The sequence below is a fragment of the Coptis chinensis genome, chromosome 6 (assembly GCF_015680905.1).
Source record: "Coptis chinensis isolate HL-2020 chromosome 6, ASM1568090v1, whole genome shotgun sequence".
Lineage (NCBI taxonomy): Eukaryota > Viridiplantae > Streptophyta > Magnoliopsida > Ranunculales > Ranunculaceae > Coptis > Coptis chinensis.
Window position 1 is genome coordinate 55,220,010 of NC_141461.1, and position 18,362 is coordinate 55,238,371.

Below are 18,362 nucleotides of genomic sequence, written 5' to 3' on the forward strand. Positions count from 1 at the left end.
GACCTTGAACTTCGAAGTTGTCCGGCGCTTCCGCGCTTCAAACAGAGCGCTCTGCGCCCTCTGCTGAAATTGTCCGATTTCCTCGGGTTTGTTTCAAACTTTCCATTTCTTCAAGTTTTCAGGTGTTCTAACTTGTTATACACACCGAAGCATCGCGTAAACAAGACGCTTATTTGTAAAGCGAAGCAAGGAGGCATTCGTGTACTCTTTTCTTCCACACCTCGCATCTCCAGTTAGAGGTTTATACTAGTATATCAAGATTGTTTGGAGTGTTGTCGTGTTTAGACTTAGACTTGCATGAGATTAAGGTCTGGCCGGAGAAAAACACCGAACGTAATTAACCGTCAACGTCAACAAACACGTCTATCTAGTATACCAATCACTACACCTCTAGTGATTGGTATACTATTCCACACACCACACCTGACATAATGGCTGAAGAAAGAGAGACTCCTCTCTCCGACTTTTACAAAGCCTTGAGCGATAGCCATAAATCTTGCATCGTTTCTAGCGGACCGGTGGGGATTTTCAAATCCCCCCAAACATATTTAATTTGTTACCCGTTTTTCATGGTTTAGACCATAAAAAACCTTATCAGCACATGCGTAAGATTGAACAAGTCCTTACAACATTCCACCATCCTACGGTTGGTGCGGAACAAATTAAACTGAGGGTATTTCCCTTCACCTTAGCCGATAAGGCGGTGTCTTCTTTCTTGCGCCCAAAGCCTAATTTCGTGGACTCGTGGGCTAAACTTGTTCATTTGTTTATGGAACATTTTACCCACCCCTAAAGACGGATGAGATGCTTTCCAAGATTCATTTCTTTTTCGACAAAATCCTCATGAATCATTTTCAGAGGCTTGGAATCGTTTCACCGATCTCCTTATAGAGTGTCCACATCATAACCTAGCTTAAAGACACGTTAGTTCGTGCCTTTTCAAAGGACTTCTACACCACCATAAAGAAGTCCTTGACATATTGAATGGGGTAGTTTCCTAAGTAAAGGAGCCCCTGAGGCTTACAAATTTTTAGAAGATCAAACTAAAGCTTAATAATAATTGGGGGGGGGGGGGGTAGTGATGATATCCCCTGCTCTGCTAGTTCTTCTTCAACAGTTAAGGCCGCCGGTATGGTTGAGATGAAACCCGATCCAGAACTTAAAAATTTAATCGAATCTCGATCTAACTAAAAAGGTAGAGGCTATTTCTGTTCAACAAAAGCCTATCCCCGTCATGAATTTCAACTCCAACCCATGTAATTTCTGTTTGAGTCCTGAGCACCCTGACTCCTATTGTCCTTTCGCCTATGAACAACAACAATCAGAGCAAGATAATGTTTGCTCCATTAATAGCTATCCTATTCCTAATGCCCCATGGAGACAAAATCCCAACTTTAGTTGGCGAAACAATCAACAAGTTACACCTCCAGGGTTTAATAACCAAAATGTTAGGGACGCAAACAATTATAACCAAGCTCCACCTAGGCAAGGACAAGGACAAGGTCAGGGGAATTATAATAATTATACCAACCAAGTGCAACCACGACAAGGTCAAGCACAAGGTCAGGGTAATTATAATAGTTATAATACCAATAGAGGTATCGTTCCGGTTAACAATAATAACTATCACAACCTGCCCATAAATAATCAACGTGAGATAGTTCGGTCGCACACCACGTGTGACTACTACACCTACACAACCGGATCGTGATCGACGCCTTTATACTGGTTACCCAACAACTTTTCCAATCAATGACTCAATCGAACCAACAGATCTTACAATCCATAAATCGGGGCATACAACGGTTAGCCCAAGAGAAAGTTCCAACCAAAAAAGCGGTCTCGGGCCAAGCGATACCAAACCCTAAAACAACAAACACAGCCTTTGAGGTAAACGGTAATACTATTACGGAAACTACAACCGTAGGTGAGCTAAATGCCATCACTACTCTCCGTTCCGGTAAAGTGGTTGATAACAAAGTAACTATGCCTATAGTTACCCCACCAGTAGTCCCTACACCGGATATCGAACTAGATACCGAAATAGAAACTGAAGAGCCTACCAGTGTAGAGGTACCAGTTAAACCACAACTTAAGAAACAGATACCCAAGGTTAGACATCCAGTTGAGCCATACGCTAAATATAGAGAGAAACCACCGTTTCCCCAGAAATTAGCCATGCTAACCAGGGATACAAACTTTAAGGAGATTAGGAACGTTTTCAAAAATCTAACGATAAACCCTTCCTTTTCGAAGCTATTAAAAAGCTACCTAACCACGCTAAGTTTCTTAAGGAGTTGTGCACTACTAGGCGTAAGACCAACATACCTAAAGACGCCTTTCTAACTAAACATTTCCCAACTTTATCAGAAAATAATGGAATTGTTAAGTACAAGGACCCTGGTCGTCCTACTGTAAAATGCACTTTAGGAGATTCCCACACGACGATCGCTTTATTAGACCTAGGGGCGAGTGTTAACTTACTCCCATTTTATTTGTATAAACAAATAGGTGTACAGGAAATGCAACCTACAAAAATGACGTTGCAGTTAGCAGACAGGTCTATAAAGTTACCTAAGGGTGTGGTGGAAAACGTGCTTGTTAAGGTTCAGGATTTCTACTATCCTGCAGATTTTGTTATCCTCGATACAGAAGTCGCTAACGACTCTGTACCGATCATCTTAGGGCGTCCCTTCTTGGCAACTGCCAACGCGCTTATAAATTACCGCGATGGTAAGATGTCCTTATCTTTTGGCCATCTTTCTATTTAGGTAAATGTTTTTAAAATGATGAAACAGTTACCAGAATCATCTATAGATGGGGAGGTTAGCATGATCGAGAGCTTAGCTCAAGATTATTTTAACAACATGTTTCCCGAAAACCATATGTATAAATTCCTTTCTTTTGGAACTTCAGATTTTGTAAATGACTCCTACTTAGAGGAAGTCAACACCATCCTTGAGTCCATACCAATTGTAGACCCTTCGGTTGCTCCATATACTGAGTATGAAGACTTGCTACCTAAGCAAGTATTCATTACATAAGATGAGGGACCGATGAAACATCTATCGATATTCCTTCCACCCCGGTGCTTAAACCTCTTCCCCCGTAGTTAAAATATATTCAACTTGATCCGGATGGTAGTCATCCGGTAATTATATCTTCTCTGTTATCTAAGGATGAAGAGACACGTTTAATCAGGGTGATTAGGTCCTATGAAATGGAGAATCTGTATTGATTACTGTTTCGACCCCCACCTACGTGGCAAACGTCTATTAGTAGGGGTCTCTATTTTATTCATTTAATCAACAGGGCTAAAGCCCAATTTGCAATACCATAGATAAATGTACATGCCCATTAACTCATGTGTCTAAGGCTGAACCTCAGCCACATGGCTTGCCACTAATGTACATTGATTTATGTCCAGATTAATTTCTTATCAAAGAGATAGTTATTAGTTGACAGTTATGCTCTATCACAATTACTCAAGATACAAGATTACTTGAGCTATAAGGACTCTCTACTCTACCTCTATAAATATCAAACTATTTTTCATAAGGAACTACGTTGAAACTTGATCCCTAGAGAATAGATCTTGGGTACGTAGGCAGCCATTATTTGGTTCAGTTTCATCTCCCCCAACATCAAATTCCTCTGTTTCTTAGTGTGTTCGTCACCATTGCTCTCGTTGTGTTGAAGCAGTTTACTGCCGAAACATAATTGGCGCCGTCTGTGGGGAATAGAGAATTCATTATCACGTGAAACAATCAAGATGGTAAGCACAAGAAGCAGACCAAATAGTCAACATATTCCTCCTACTAACAAGAATCGCAACCCTCGAAATTCAAATCGGCCGATGCATGAACCGTTGAACAATCAAGTTGCTCCTAGTAGTAGGATCAATTCTCAACATCCGACTGTAGCAGCGCAACCGCCTCCGCCTCCGCAAAAGGCAGTACAAGTGCCACCACCCTTAACAGCCTTGCAACAAGAAAATCGACAAGTCAGTAGTCCTCCATGCGGTCCGCCGTCTGTCCATGTCGATCCTTCAGTTGACATGGATATGGACGTGGACATTACTCTCACGCCAACTAGCGGAAAAGGTGATAGTAACAGCCAATTCACCCCTAATACGGTTGAGCGGGAGTTACGACGAGTCAAAAATTTAAACAGGAATTTGAGAAGGAAGCTGGCAAAGAGGCAAAGGCCGGTGGACGATGTTGCAAATTCAACAACATCAAGGCGACCACGAAGGGATGCAGGCCATTCCAGTGTATGGGACCGTCTTGACGATCCACTTCGCCGTCGTCCTCAAAGAAGCGTGCTATTTCTCAAAGCACAATCAACCGATTTGCACGCTCTAGGAGTAATGACCCTATTACCCGTACTTATGGGGAGAATCGGATTGGCAGGGATAACTACTACCCTAGACATGTCCGATCTCAAAGGGAAGATTTACCTCTGAGAAGCAATTTCAGGGAAGACTGCCATCCGAAATATGTCCGACACGACTGGGAAAGCGGGCATCCCAGACAAGATCAACAAAACATGGAGAAGTGGTATAATTATTCCGACCACCCGGCCAAGGGTGACTACCGGCCTAGACAGGCTGGTTACAGGGATAGACAAAGACAATCACCGGTCGGAGCTGATCATGCATACCGCCAAAGATCTCTAACTCCAATAAGAGATAATGGAAGGTATCCTTCTCCACATGGGCACGACCGGGGGTGTCCAGTTGTTCGAGCCAATACTTTAACTTTAACAGAACAACAGCTGAAAGAGTTGATTGCAAAAGAACTTAACGATAGAGAGTCAAGGGATGTAAGAATGAAAAACTTGACAGTCAATGATGGCATACTTGATAAGTTTTCGGTCGACATTCAAGAAGCTTACCACCATCCCGACTTCAAACAACCCGATTTTGAACTTTATGACGAGTCGGAAGGAGATCCTGGCTTGCATGTTCTATCGTTCAAAAATAAGTTGGTGTTATGGGGTAGAGATAATCCGCTCATATGTAAGCTTTTTCCATCGACTCTAAAGGGAGAAGCATTACGCTGGTTTAGTGAGTTGCCTTCAAGATCAATTCACCAATTCAATGAACTAGAAAATCAGTTTGTTAATCATTTCCGCCACAATTGCAAGACGCCAAAGGATGTCGACTCACTTCTGAACATCAAGCAACAACGTGGACGAAGTTACGTACTTTTGTTACTAGGTTTCGAAAGGCAGCAGCAGATGTTCCAGAAGTTTCTGATGGGATGCTTCTTTTCGCCTTTAAAGAAGCATTATATTATGAAAGAGACAGAAGTTCGAACTTTATTGTAAGGGATCTTTACCACTCTCTAATTAAAGATGTCCCTAAAACTCGATATGATCTGTATGTTAGGGCTGAACAACACATCCGTATCGAGGAGAACCTATCGGTGAAAGCAGCAAGGGACAAAGATATTCGGAGCAAAGATTTTTTGAAAGCAAAAATTTTAAGCCGAAGCAAGGACAGTCAGATCAACAACATAACGATGGAAAGAATGACAATCAGAAGCAAGTCAATTTCAATCATGATGGAAAAACTCTACCTGAGCTAAAACTGACCCCGCTCAATGCCAAGTACTCTGTTATATATGAGAAGTTGAAAAGTGGGAATCTTCTTTCCCCGCCGTATCCACTTCCAGAAGATACCAAAGCGACAAGGGACAAAGCCTTGTGGTGTAAATTTCATAATGACTATGGCCATGAGATAGAACTTTGTCGCTCTCTCCGGGGTCGGATTCAGAAATTAGTGGAGAAAGGACTTTTGAACGAATATCTTACGAAAAACTCTCAACAGTTCTTTTGCAACTTATGAGCATGTCATTAATGTCTCCCATTCTCATGTTGAGTCTCTTTCCAAAAGTCGAGTAAGAATCAAAAGCGTTTGAAAGTTAGTTATGTTGGTGAATTTAACCGTATCAACAAAGTCGATTTTGTCAAAGGAATCGGACCGAGACTTCGAAGAAGAGCCCTCCAATTCATCGATGATGATCTCCGTGGTGTATATCACCCTCACTATGACGCGCAGCTTATAATTTCGTGTCTATATGTGCTTCTCGTGTTCAACGGGTAATGATCGACCACGGGGGCCACTTCGGCGTCATTTTCGGTGGATGTTATTCTCGGATGCAACTTCGCGAGGTATGATCATCGCCGAAGACAATCCTATCATCGGTTTTGATGGGACAACATCTCGGGTGGTTGGAAGAATTACCTTACCAATCAAATTAATGAACAAGGAAGTTGAGCTCGATTTCTTATTGATGGATTTGTCGATCCCACTATAACGCAATTTTGGGCAGAGATTGGATACATTCCATGGGGGTGTAGTCTCTACATTTCATCGTGTGTCAAGTTCCCATTCTCGGGCATATTTGCAAGGTTAAGTAGTGACGGTATATCGCCCATTCTGTCATGACAAAGCAATGGATGACTATAAAAAATCTGAAGTTCGAGGTAATACGATCCTTGCAAGTGCCCCCGCCTAAGTTCTGATTACCTGCCGCGTGCCCTCCATCTATAATATTGAGGCTCATGTGCAAGGGCCGCCGACAGTGGATCGACTTTTGGAAGTACAAGTAGGAGATTCAGCAGAAGAAACCACTTTTATTTCCGCTGAACTTTCGAGTGTATAATACGGTAGTTTCTACCTGAAAAAAAGCAAATAAAACCGGGTCAGATAGGTCAAAAATCGGGTCAGAAAGCTCAAAAACCGGGTTCACTGGGCCAGGTTTATGTAACACAGGTACGGTGCCCTTCCTTTGCGGGTGTTGCACCGTATCTTGTTTGTTATTTCATATTTCCGCATGCACCAAGCCAGATTCTAAAACAGTGGTTACGATGCCCTTCCTTAGAAGGCATTGCACCATATCGTGTTTGAACTATATTGTTTTGGCTACAGCGCCACATCGTCTTCATTCTTCAGCAGCTAATGCAGACGTTGTGCACCACACCAAAACGTATCCTTTTTGTCGTCGTCTACACATCGTCTACACATGTTCGCAACAGAGATGATTCCTGAGAAAGGTGTTCAACAGTTCAACGCCCCTGCACAAAAAAAAAAAAAAAGCTTGTTTGCTGTTGGTTCCTTTGAGGACCTTGTGTGTATACACGCCTCTCACAGCTTGACGCCTCTCACATCTTACTGTTTCAGGCAAGATGCAAAACGTTTTTTTCCAGCATCATAGTAACAGGTTGAGTTTTTTGCCGATACGCGGATTTTTTTTCGTCGTGGTCGCTCCGATCACCTTTTTACTGGCGCGATAGTAAGAATAGATGAAGACGATGAGGAGAGGAGTTACCGGGAACCATAGGAACGTATCGGTGGATTAACAAAGTATCGGTGGATTAACACGTATCGGCCCTAACACCAAATACTTTTTCTGTGTTCACATCGTTTTTGAATCCCCCAGGTTTAATAACCTCGATTATTGTTTTACCTTCTTCTCCTCTTGCCTATCACATGCCCATAGTTTGTACAGTGGGTGATATGGTGTACACAATACGATATCAAAACTCAAAAAACCAAGAACAGGTAAGAGAGGAGGAGAGAACGCCTAGATATCACTTAGTTTCTAGTACGTACCTTATCGTCTTTCTTTTGAGAAATCCGTGATAACTGTTTTGAATGAGAATTCTTTTCGCTCGCAAGCATGGATTTTTGTGCTAAGCATGGATTTCTCTGTGTTATCTGTTTATATATATACGCTGGTCCGGTGTTTAAATCCTTATGTAATTCTACCATCCAAACCGACTTAAGGTGCAAGGCTTGATGATAAGCATTATCCAATCCGGATTTATTTTTGGAGTCCTAGTTTCTGTGGTATTTTCACGTACACATTTTCTCGTTATTTCAGACATATATCGAATTCCAATTATTTCGTTCACGGTAATTCGCCGATTTATGTCCGTTCCGTCGGATAATTCGCGGATTTTTCTCCACAGTTTTCAACGGCCTAATCCTAGTATTGCTATTCCGCTGGTACGCGTCATCGACATCACTTTCGCCTTGTTACGAAATGCGTTAATTCGGTACAGTATTCGGCACTCAATTTCTTTTTGATATTTTCGTCCATATTTTATTTATGTGCATATTTTATTCTATCTATGCGTTTTCGGCCGTTTTTTATTTAACTACGTCATTGCGTCCCGTATACGTTACTTTGACATTTTTTCTTTCCGCTAATTCACGAATTTTTCCCGATTGTCCATTTTTCTTATCGTTTACGTTCCACGACACTTTGTTATACACTCCGCTTACTCTTTTATTAATTCACGTTTTCCGTGATTTTTCTTCTCTTCTTTGCCATGTGAACTTTGTTCGCATGACAAAGAGGGGGCGGTGTTTCGACCCCCACCTACGTGGCAAACGTCCATTAGTAGGGGTCTCTATTTTATTCATTTAATCAACAGGGCTAAAGCCCAATTTGCAATACCATAGATAAATGTACAGGCCCATTAACTCATGTGTCTAAGGCTGAATCTCAGCCACATGGCTTGCCACTAATGTACATTGATTTATGTCCAGATTAATTTCTTATCAAAGAGATAGTTATCAGTTGACAGTTATGCTCTATCACAATTACTCAAGATACAAGATTACTTGAGCTATAAGGACTCTCTACTCTACCTCTATAAATATCAAACTATTTTTCATAAGGAACTACGTTGAAACTTGATCCCTAGAGAATAGATCTTGGGTACGTAGGCAGCCATTATTTGGTTCAGTTTCATCTCCCCCAACATCAAATTCCTCTGTTTCTTAGTGTGTTCGTCACCATTGCTCTCGTTGTGTTGAAGCAGTTTACTGCCGAAACAATTACAGACGTTTAAATGCTATGACACGAAAGGATCACTTTCCTTTACCGTTTATAGATCAGATGCTCGAACGTCTAGCTGGTCATGCTTTTTATTATTTTCTGGATGGCTACTCTGGCTATTTTTAGATTATTATTGATATTGATGACCAAGATAAGACTACCTTCACATGTCCCTTTAGAACGTATGCCTATAAACGAATGCCTTTTGGCCTTTCTAATGCTCATGGTACCTTCCAGCGGTGAATGCTTCATATATTTAGTGACATGGTAGAGCACTTTATGGAAGTTTTCATGGATGATTTTTCGATCTATGGAGACTCCTTCACAGATTGCTTGTCAAACCTGTCTAAGGTTTTGACACGGTGTGAAGAATAGAGCCTCGTTTTAAATTGGGAAAAGTGTCATTTCATGGTGAAAAAGGGCATAGTACTAGGTCACATTGTATCTAGTGATGGCATCGAAGTAGATAAGGCCAAACTAGATAAGATAGCGACTCTACCTATACCACGGACTGTCCGTGATATTAGAGCCTTTCTAGGCCATGCAGGTTTTTATAGGCGCTTTATTAAAGATTTCTCGAAAATAGCTAGGCCTTTAACTAATTTGCTTTTAAAGGATGCCATCTTTGATTTTAATTTTAACTGTAAGTAGGCTTTTGAAACTTTAAAAGCTGCCCTAACCTCTGCACCAATTATACAGCCTCCCGATTGGTCTAAACCTTTCGAACTCATCTGTGATGCTAGTGATTATGCAGTTGGTGTTGTCTTGGGACGAAACTAGATAATAAGTCCACAGTTATATATTATGCTAGTAAAACCTTAAACGATGCTCAACGGAATTATACAACTACTGAAAAAGAATTCTTAGCTGTCATTTATGCTTTAGATAAGTTTCACCCTTATTTGGTTGGTTCTAAAACTTTAGTTTACACGGACCATGCAAGTTCTTTAGGTACCTTCTTGCAAAGAAGGATGCTAAGCAGAGATTAATCCGATGGATTCTTCTCCTGCAAGAGTTCACATTAGAAATAAAGGACAAAAGAGGGCTCGAAAATGTAGTTGTCGACCACTTATCTAGACTTACAAACGACGATGATAGCGATTCTGAGTCCATACCGGACTCTTTTCCTGATGAGTATCTGTATGCTATTTTTTCAGCACCATGGTATGCTGACATTGTAAATTATTTAGCGGCTGATGTTATTCCTTATGATTAGTCAAGAAATGAACGTAAGCAGGTTTTTGCCAGAGTTAAGTTATACTACTGGGATGAGCCCTACCTTTTTAAGTATTGTGCGGATCAGATTATTCGTCGTTGTATTCCCCAGTGGGAATATAATGAAGTTCTATCGTTCTGCCTTGACAGAGAGTGTGGTGGCCATTTTAGTGGAATGAAAACAGCCGCTAAAGTTCTTCAATGTGGATTTTATTGGCCTACCCATTTTAAGGATGCCCAAATGCATTGCAAGACGTGTATTCGTTGCCAACAACTTGGGCGAATCACGAAGCGTAATATGATGCCATTAAATCCAATCATGATAGTAGAAATTTTTGACGTTTGGGGCATTGATTTCATGGTTCCCTTCCCTGTTTTCCACGGTTTCATTTATATTCTAGTTGCCATGGACTACGTGTCTAAATGGATAGAGGCCATGGCTTGCCGTAGCAATGACCATAAGACAGTTGTATTTTTTATTAAGGAGTATATTTTCTGTCGTTTTGGCATTCCTAAGGCCATCATTAGTGATGGTGGAACACATTATTGCAACAGAGTTGTTGCATCTCTAGTGAAAAAGTATGGAGTTACACACAAGGTAGCAACTCCTTATCATCCACAAACTAGCGGACAAGTAGAAGTTTCTAATAGGGAAATCAAAAAGATTTTAGAAACAACTGTAAATCTTGATAGGAAAGACTGGTCGAAGCGTCTATCGGATGCCTTATGGGCGTATAGGACGACTTTCAAAACTCCTATAGGTATGCCTCCCTTTAGACTTGTATTTGGGAAACCTTGTCATCTGCCCGTTGAATTAGAGCATCGTGCTCTGTGGGCTATAAAAAGCCTTAACTTCAATATTGATGAGGTGGGTGTCAAACGCAAGTTGCAATTGAATGAGCTTGAAGAAATCTGTAGCGATTCTTACGATCTCGCGAAGGATTATAAAGCTAACATGAAACGTGTTCATGATAAACAAATCTTGCGCAAAGAGTTTGTGGTCGGTCAAAAGGTCTTGCTTTACAACTCCCATCTACATATTTTCCTGTGGAAACTAAAACCCGTTGGTGCGGTCCTCTTACAGTTATCGGGTTACCCCTTACGGGGCAATCACCTTGGTAAATCCCAAGGACAACAATACCTTTCAAGTCAATGGCAAATGGTTAAAACATTTTCACGAGCTTCTGTCCCCTGATGTAGAGGAAGTCCTTTTACAGGACCCTGTCTATGAGGATTGACCTTTGTCATTTGGTGTACTTCCTTTCACTTCCATATAGTGGTAAGTGCACCATTCAGGTAACCGGGCCCTCCCTATGGAGTGTGTGGCTGTAAGTACCGGATCCTAAGTCCACGTTTCACATAATTCACGTTTTCCACTTTTGCATGTTTTCTCGGTTTTTGAGTCATGTTCCTCTATGGGGGTGAATTATGTATTTATTGTTTTTCATTTTTCTTATAATAAACTATTATAAAAATTTAAAAACAAAAAAAAAATTAAAAAAAAAAAAATTAAAAAATCATAGAAATAGCAATCCAACAAGTATTGGGAATCTGACTTTAAACGACCCACGTTTAAAACAAATTTTGTGTTTAAAAATTTGTTTGGGGGTGGGCAGTCGGTCTTTCCATCCGGATTACTCGAACTTTCCATTTGTGTTGTTTAGGCCCATTAGTCGTAGTTCATTCGGGTTGACATTATCTATAACTTAGATTTCCTTCGTTCGCATAACTTACGTCACACACGCACTTCGAGGCATTTTTCCACCTTCTTATACGTCACCTATGGTTGGAATTGAGTGTTTTATGGATCATTGGATTAGAAATTCTCTATTGATAATTTCCATAACTCATTCGCCAAAATCGGACCAGTAACGAAGCGGCAAATTGAATTTGAAATTGCGCGAAATATCAAAAAAGTTCGGAATTCGATTTGGGCTTGGGCCCAAACCGCACGCACGTGCGTGGCACATGCATCTCCTTCCTTCCCAAAATGCAAACAGTCGTGTTTCCTTTTCCATCCTGCCAGTTAACAAAGTTTAAAGGAAAACCTAACAACCAAAAATAAAAAAAAAAAAAAAAAAAAAAAAAAAAAAAAAAAAAAGAAAAAAACACCTATCTACACCACGCCCATTGTTAACCACCAGTCCGAGTTCTCTCAAACAAATTTCCCACACCACCGAAAACAGCCGCCAATTCAAGCTTCCAACCTTCCACCGTACCCACCATCGCCACCACCATTGTTTTTAGTTTGTTTTTCATCAAACTCGCCTCTTCCACCGTCTACAAAACCATTGTTTGTTTCAAAAATTTCAATGGCGCTACGATGAAGAATTTTGCCGGAACAAGCATTTAGGCCCGACCGTTTCGCGCCATTCTACGTGATGGAGATGATTAGGAGGGATTGGAATGGACTGTGGTACTCGACTGAGGAGTTCTATCACTACGATTTGGTAGAACAGTTTTATAAGAAGCGAGAATTGGAGGGGGATAGGATTTTAATTAAGGTAGCAGGAACGATGAGGGAAGTAATGAGACAATTGTTGGCTGAGCTGTTAGGCGTTACGCCTGAAAGCAACCTAGAAACTACCATTCAGGAATCCCAGTATACTGGAGTTCCTGCTTTGATGAAAGATACTGTCGTGGACGGTGAATACAATCCGAGTTCTCATTGCGTCCGCCAGTCAAGTCTGAGAACCAACCAACTGATTGTAGCTCAGTGGATTGGTAGGAACGTCCTCGGGAAAGAAAAAGTCAGAGACATCGGTCTGCAATGTCTGCACGTTCTCTGGATTTTGCAAATGAATAAGTATAATTTCTGCATCCTCGAGTTAATTTTAAATGTGATTAGAGGAGTGGGACAGAGCACTGCGCCCTTTCCAGTATTGATCACTAAGATCATGCCGTCTTTTAGAGCTGTCGCAAAATCTGCTCCTATTAAGATCAAATTGCATTCTAATGCAAGTATTTATACGGATTGCATCAAGAGACTTGGCCATTGTCTGAAGGAAATGTAGTTGAGTTGGACGATGAAATGGAAGATATGACATGTCTGGATGAAGATGCATTAGATAGTTGTAGTTCTAATTTGGAACACATGCAAGTGTTGCAAACTAGCTTGCGTTGCGTTTATGGTATTTGTGAAGATATCCGAGATAGACAGATTGTAGTTCGAAATAAACAAACGAACCTTCGGACGAGAGTTGAAATGCTCGAAAAGGGGTCGAGAAGATATCTTGTCTAAGATGGAGACTATCCACCGGCGTCACCAAGCCCGATTATGCGATCTTCGGATGAGATGGAAGCCTGGGCGCTTGTTCCGAATAGAGATGCTACGACGCATGCCACCCTTGGAGGGTTCTATTTCAGATGAGTCTGAGAGGCATGAGCGTCGTCGCCGAAGATCAGATGGCACATGCAATTCATCACTCCAGGACCAATCTCCATCTCCGGGTCCAACTTCATCACGTGGCTAGGTGTTTCGAAGAATGTTGTGTTTTGATGTTATTTTGTCTTTATTTATTTTATGGTTTTATTAGTTCGGATATTAGTTCAGTAATTAAATTAGAATTTGGGTTTGAGGTTGTTTGAATTACATTTTTTTAATATAATTTTGGTTATGTTCAAATTGTGCGTGTTTTTATCATCCATCACCTTCCCGAATCGTTTGGGGGTGGTATTATTTCACCCTTGCACAATTCGTTATATGCTCATCTTTTGTAAAATTGTTTTGGAGTGAGGGTTGACAATTTGGCCGATATTGGCATATCTATGATTGATAAGAGCCCAAAACTGTAGTTTTAACCCTGTAACAGTCATACTTTTAGACCAATTATGTGAGTAATAATTAAGAGTTAATACTTATTACGTGTTTTTATGCGTTTCAGGCTTCAAAGTCAATTATGTGCAGAAATATACCACTTTGATGAGATAAAGGAGCAATGGTTGGTTGCTAAGGAGTTCTGTGATTAAAGGCCAAGATTCAAGAAGACAAAACCTTTCTAAAGCCCGGTCAAAGCTGAAAAGTCAAAGTCAACGCGCGTAAACAAAGACTCAAAATCGCCAGAACTGAGAAGGCCGTATCTTTAGACTCAGACCTCAGAATTGGGCCTATCTTACGTCAAAACGACCGGCTCGGAAAGAGCTTTCCAATGGTCTAAGCCTTGATCCAATAAGAGGAGCAAAAGTGGACGAAAAGTCTATTGAAGCCAACTGCAGCTGAAGAGGCCTTTTTGGACTGAAAGAATTGGGTTTTGGGCCTGATTCTCTGGCCCAAAACATGGCTCCAAGCCCATGCACGATTTTTGGATCTGAAAATATATAAAAACAAAAGCTTAGCTCTTTGTTAATGGTAGCTAGTTGATAAAACATAAAATGAATAGTTTACCTACGAAATGAACGATGAACTCAAAACGTAAGTAAACTAAAACTTTTTTATGAGCCTATATTTTATCAAAGTTTATACTCTCAATTCTATCGAAATAAAGTGGAGTAACAAATTCGTTCCACTCCTAGTTCTCTAGCATGGAATGTTTTATAGTCTAATTTGTCGGTCTTAAGTCTAATGAGAGCTTTACAAAGGGTGTTATACTACGATACCTATATGAAATTGATTATGTTGAATTTAACTACGAATGCTATGGAAATATGATTGTTTTTGAATCTAGATAAAGGATTAGAGGGGAATTGAATCCACCTCGAATCCAACTTAATAACCTAGTATAGATTCTTGTATCTCGATTCTTACGTTCTTACGGCAAGAAATTCGAATTCTAATCCCTAGTGTTCATGGCATTTCTACCGAATACTAACTAGTATGTGAGGTCGTCCACCCATTCTCATGGCGAATCACGACCTTCTAGAGTGGAATAGATTCTACAATGCTTCTACACTATACCACTAAGTTTTCATCAAGGCTTCATCAACCCCTCTAATGGAGGTTTTAGCCTTGAGTCATCAAACCATCATTTCCCATTGAATTATAACTACTTATCAAATTAAAATTCTAACTTAACTAAATTAACTAACAATGTTTCAATCTACTTAAACTACGAAATGATAATCAACAAAAATTAAAACTAGATCTATAAATTGAGATGACAAAAATCGAAATTGACAAAATAACTATTTTATTTATCTAATCAATCAAGAACAATGATTCAAAGACTTAATCTAAAACAAGAATTGAAAATGGAACTAAAACTTAATTAATCTACTGAAAACTAGATCTAGAATTATCTATATGGATTTAGGTCTAACTAGCTACCATTAACCAAGAGCTAAGCTTTTGTTTTTATATGTCAAGATCCAAAAATCGTGCATGGGCTTGGAGCCATGTTTTGGGCCAGAGAATCAGGCCCAAAACCCAATTCTTTCAGTCCAAAAAGGCCTCTTCAGCTGCAGTTGGCTTCAATAGACTTTTTGTCCACTTTTGCTCCTCTGATTGGATCAAGGCTTAGACCATTGGAAAGCTCTTTCCGAGCCGGTCGTTTTGACATAAGGTAGGCCCCATTCTGAGGTCTGAGTCCAAAGATACGGCCTTTAGAAGTTCTGCTGACTTGTGTACTATTTCAGCCCGCGTCGACTTTTCAGCTTTTGACTGGGCTTTAGAAAGGCTTTGTCTTCTTGAATCTCGGCCTTTAATCACGGAAATCCTTAGTAACCGACCTTAGCTCCTTTATCTCGCTAAAGTGGCACATTTCTGCACATAATGGACTTTGAAACCTGAAATGCATAAAAACACGTAATCAGTGTTAACTCTTAATTATTACTCACATAATTGGTCTAAAAGTATGCCTGTTATAGGGTTAAAACTACAGTTTTGGGCTCTTATCAAACCACCCCCAAACAGCATTTTGCTTGTCCTCAAGCAAAGATGAGAAATTAGAATAAGTGACCAAATATGGAGTTCTAACTACTCTCGTTTCACTGAGTGCGATTGCATTGACCATATGCAATAAGGCCTTAAACCACTAGGAATTCCCTAGTGGACGAGTTATAGCCTCGTGAGAGTTTTCCAGTGAAGGTACTCACAAACTTCAACTATACTACAATGACTAAGAAATAAAACTATTGTTTCCTCATTTATGTCCCAACTATCTATATATCTCACTAGCAAATGAATAAGAATAACCAAGTAAAAAACCTAAGCTAATGTATGCATAATAATCAATCATTTATGATACGAATAGAAATACTATGAGTAATACTATGAAATGCCTAGCAGGTTCGTTTATGAAAACTCGGAATAGCGTCCTTAAGTAGGTCCTCACATAAATGTCAAGACGAAAACCACTCTGATTTTTCCGCTCAAGTTTAAGCTACTCCGATTAATGCGAGTGGGCACACTTTACCTTACAATCTCAATGACAAAAAGGAAGTTCTGAGTCGATCAAACACATCCGCCACTTACTATCACACTAACCTATTCCTAATTGAGCTAGAGGTCTTTATTAGGTGTCTGGGGATTAGGAGATGGTTTAAGAAGGAAAGAAATGGATATTCAAAAGGACAAGTCCGAGATAGTAGAGTTTTCATATTATGTAACTTAGAGAAAACCTTGTTATTTACTTTTGCTTCTGCACTTTGTTTCCATCCTTAGCCATATATTTTTTTTCTTTGGCTTTTAACTCCTTTTATTCTATTTTTTCGGAGTTTTTATTTTATTTCTATTTTTATTTTTCTTTTCTTTGGATGGAAACTTCTTTTCTTTATTTTCTGAAGCAATTAACTAACTTTTGTTTACACCTGTTTTTCTCTTCTTCTTTCTTCCTCATTTTATTCTCAGACTTATTCTAGATTGGGTAGGTTGATTTTATTTTTATTTTATTTTTATTTTGTTTTGTTTTTGTAACAGGGTAAAGGATTTGTGGGTTATGAAAGGCTAAAGAAAGGCTAAGAGGGGCGACTAGCGGAAAATAATTCATAGGTTTGAATTTCTGGCTATATCGATCCAAAGAGGGCCTAAATTCTCGCTTAGGATATGGCATAGTGATCAAGCAAGTGGACGTGTGATTTCTCTATCCGGATTTTACTTCTCCCTTGTGTCATTTCTCAAATGTTTCGCTCATATAAGGCTCTAGGCTATATTCTCACAGGATTTGTAGAATAAGTACTCTCTAGCTAGCTTTTTAAACTTATTGCTAACAATCATAGATACTCATGTAATATATTTATATATAGATGCAAAGATTACTACCTACATATTAACCTAAGTTTCTAACAATTATTATGATGCAAAAGCTACGTGAGACTTCTAGATTGTTAAGAGCATAGAGAAAGAAAACAATACCAATATTCCTAAGTGTACAGCATAAACTTATTTATTTATGTTTTTGAAAATTTTTAACTTGAAAACAAATGCATATTATACATTTCTATATCCTAATAGATGCCTTAATTACACGTGTTTCTATGCCCCCCCCAAACAAGAAACATGCTTTGTCCTCAAAGCATTTAAATAAAGAGGGTAGAAAAATACCATGGAAACGCGTGAAATTTCGGGACATCCGCAAAACAAGGTTAGAACATACTAATATAGGAAATAAAATACCGACGCTTAACTCTATAAGAGTTCCACCCATTATGGGGTTAACAGAATTAAATTTGCTTGGGACATAAGCGCACAATAACAAAACTAAAACTTACCTTATCTCGCTTTAAGCATCCTCCTCCTCCTTAAAGAGATGAGGTTCCTTCGCATCCTGCCAGTCCATTATAACTTGCCAAGCTTGCCGCCATTTATCTTCTACTAATACTAACATGTTAAGTGTTATTATGTCTGATAGGATGTACGGGGCGACCAAATGAGGCTGCACCTGCCATCCCGGCCAAGTCATTATTCGCAATGAGCGAACCACCCAATTGGTGGGTCTCATGACTTCAACTCTTTTACAATCTGTGAATTTTTCACAGAATACAGGTAAACAACTACGCATGATGCGGCTTACTAAAACAGGCATAAGAAGATACTTACGCCTCATGCTTTGGGCTCTCTTAAGACTAGCGACTAAAACTCGGGGAATGTCATATCGGCGACGTCCCTCAGCTAAAGCGAGGAAAATGTCACCTGCAGTACTGTTTGCAGAAATGAACTGCCATTCCCCCAAAATATTCATCAGGATGAATAACATGGTGGTGCCTACGTTTAGGGAAAGGCTACCAAGGGCAATGCTATATCGCCCCTGGTCCATTACTCAAAATACGCCTCCCCCATAATACTCATGGAAATATGTATAATCATAAAGGTATGCATTATCGGTCATATATGCCCATGTGTGAACAGGATCAGGTATT

General features: G+C 39.9%; 1 pseudogene; it reads right to left on the reverse strand.

Annotated features, from left to right (window-relative positions):
• Positions 1-814: 814 nt before the first annotated feature.
• LOC147493657 (small nucleolar RNA R71) lies at positions 815-910 on the reverse strand (annotated as a pseudogene).
• Between the last annotated feature and the right edge of the window lie 17,452 nt (positions 911-18,362).